Here is a 3,157-nt window from a genome sequence, read left to right as displayed (position 1 = left end):
CTGCGGACGGCGGCGCGGCGCGAGGGGCAGCTCAGCCGAGCGCCGGGCGGGTCCCCTGCACCCCCCGGCAGGCCGGGGAATGGGAGGGCGGTGAGCGAGATCGTGCTCGGAGGAATAGCCTCCTAAGGCCGAAGGGTGCCCTGCTCCAGGGAGCGCCCAGCTCCTCCGCGCATCACAGTCGCCCGGAGGGCTTCTCGGAACGCAGCCGGCGGGGCCCGCCCCGGCGTTTGATTCCGCAGGTGGGAGAGGGCCCGAGGACGAGCATTTCTAAGTTCCCAGGTGGCTGGGGTGCACACCGCGCTGTCTGATCTGCCCCGCTCGCCCCGCCCAGCCCAGCCTCAGCTCTTTCGGTTCTCCCCTCTTCCCTCCCCAAGCTCAGGGGCTCCCTGCCCACCCTTACCCCTGCTCCAGCCTTGGGACCTTTGCCCCTTCTTCCTCTGCCTGTATCCACTCGCCAGCCGCCCGACCCACGTGTCTCTTGATTCAAATTCACAGTCCTAGGGAGGCCCGTTGTAACACCGCTGCCCGCAGTCTCCCTCCCGTCTGCTTTCTCTTTCTTCTTAGAGCTTACTAGTTCCAACATATCGTCAGTGCCCCTACCTGTACATATGGATAGCTGTGTGTTTGGACAGATGTAATTCGCGTGTATTTTGTTTCCTCCTTTCCTTTCCCTTCAGCTGGCCGCCATGAAAGAGAGGATTAACAAACCAACCAACCAACCAACCTCTCCTTCCCTGATATGTTCCCACTGCCTTGACCTGGAGCCTGACACACAGCAGGACCTCAGGAAATACTGTGATTGTTCGTTGGCAGCAAAAGGGTTAAAACCCTCAGCAGCAAAAATTCTGTTTAGACGAGTCCTCCCCAGTGTGTTCTAAGTAGGCGTAATACACTGACACTGACCCAAACCAGCATGGAATAAAAATAACTCTCAGTCAGCGAGAAGGGGCCTTCTGTGAGGCCCAAGTATAAGGACCTTGTCAATTTGCAACTTTGATGTACAACTTTAGATACACAGCAGGCGCTGCTAAAAGATTAGAAAGGAAAAGATGCCCCAGAACATGCATTTCTGAGATAGCTGCAGTTGCTAACTCAGACCCTTGGCCATATCTGAATGCCTTATAAAAAACCCTGCAATCTCAGCTGAGCGTGCAGGCACACACAGGCAGTCCCAGCATTCTGGCAGGCTGAGGGAGTCTGGGCAACCTAGTTACTAAGTGAGATCTAGTCTCAAGATTTAAAACAATTTTAGAAAAAACTGGGGCTGTAGTTCAGTGCAAACCCTTCCAGTACCACTCTCAGAAATCCACCTGTGGTCCCTCTTGACAGCGTGCTCTGTTGGGATTAAGCCCTTTTGTTAGTCTGACGCTGGTCAGTTCTTTTGCGTGCTGCATAACTGGCCCTCCATACGCCGTCTCCCACATCTGGCTGATCACTAATGGAACTTTCCCTGTTGCTTTCTTTAGGAGTTTGTTTATTGCTCCAGCAATAATATATTCTGAAGCATTTGCAGTGTGCCAGGCACCCAAATACAGCGCTGGCTGTCCTCTAGAGGCAAAAGGGCAGTCAATAAAATCTGCCTGGCGCCATTCTGGTCAGTACCAGGCCAGTGGACCCGTAAGTTTATGACGGAACTGAGCATACATCATTTCCTCTTGGCTGCTGACCCTGAATCCATTATAGCGGCACGGTGCATGCAGAACAAACTTACTGCCTGCCAGTCAAGAATGGCACATATAGCTAAGTACAGTGCATGCTACTTGATAAGGATAGTGATAACAAATGACTGTTAATGGATTATTTACTGCCTTTTTTGCTGTTGTTTTAGAGTGTGCTCTTACTCGTTAAGGGAAGTTTACTGCAAAACTATGTGCCGAGTCTGGTGATTGATTTCTACCACTCACATTTTTGTGAGTGCTCTCCGTGATGTTCAGACCAGGCCAAAATCTCCTGACTTGTATTTTCTTCTCAGAGCATGATCCCTGTCCTGCATTGTAATCAGATCAGCAATGCAGTTTCTAGATCGTGATAAGGTGTCTGTCCAAAGGCCGCAAAGCAGGATGTACTGGAGGCTGTGGAAGGTGGGAAAGACCTCAGGGAGCAGGTGGTGTTTGGAGGGGAGGGGCAGCCACATGGGGATGGGGTGGGGACAATTCTAGCCCCAGGACCCGGGAGAGACGCCCTGGTGGATGGAACTGGCTGTTATCCAGCAGTCCCACTGCAAGTTTTATCATTCTCCCTTGTGTTGCTTTGGCCAGATACACTGCTAACGTCCAGCGCTTCCTTACTCAGGGATTCTGCACTGGGCAGGGGAGCCCGGGGTGACCATCAATGGCGCTTTCTCAGGAGACCCGTCTCATTTCTTATATAAAGCACCCCCATCTCTTTGCTCTCTTTGTATCTAAGTCAACTGCTCAATCTGTTTGAATTATTTCCTTGTTTAAACAATTTCTGGCAGCAGACCTCCAAATACTTCCCTAAGTTACATAGAATGCTGTACAATGAGAATACAGTTCCCCACTGCACCGGCATTGTTGACCATTACAAGAATAATAGGATGTAGTGGCTGAGTTAATTACCAGAAGTTCTGTGAGCAGAAATATTCTTCTTTTAACAAAACAGTTTGTGATTTCAAGTACTGCCCTTTGAACACATGTTGTTTCCTAGAGCAAACACTCATAGTTCACTAAAATTAAAGTTCTCAGGGCAGGAAATTTTATTGTCTGGTATGTAGAAAAGGGTGGATGGATGAATGAATGAATAAATGGTATCAGGGCTGCTTTGGAAGATGACTAATAAGGCGAGCCTTTCACTATTCCAAGGAAGTATGTTTCCTTTGTTAGTAAACATACAGATAAAAGCATGGTATGATAATTGTACAGAAAAATTATGGATTCCACTTATATTTTATGGCTTGTAAGTTTAAATCTCCCTTATTTTCCTAGACAAAGGTTAACAATAATGGCTGATTCAGGGCTTTCCATTCTCAAAAGTATTTGGATCACCAACCTCTCCACTCAAAAATGCTTTGGAAAATTGTGGTCTGAATTGTCAACCATAAATTGAACCAAGGTGAGTGGGCTGGCCCAGAGTCTGTTGCCCTCTGCACAGCTCTCCCGGCCAAGAAAGCCCATCCTTGCCTCTGCCTTCTGGGCTT

This window comes from Chinchilla lanigera, unplaced genomic scaffold (assembly GCF_000276665.1).
Source record: "Chinchilla lanigera isolate Chin_1 unplaced genomic scaffold, ChiLan1.0 scaffold00044, whole genome shotgun sequence".
Lineage (NCBI taxonomy): Eukaryota > Metazoa > Chordata > Mammalia > Rodentia > Chinchillidae > Chinchilla > Chinchilla lanigera.
This window is presented reverse-complemented; position numbering follows the sequence as displayed.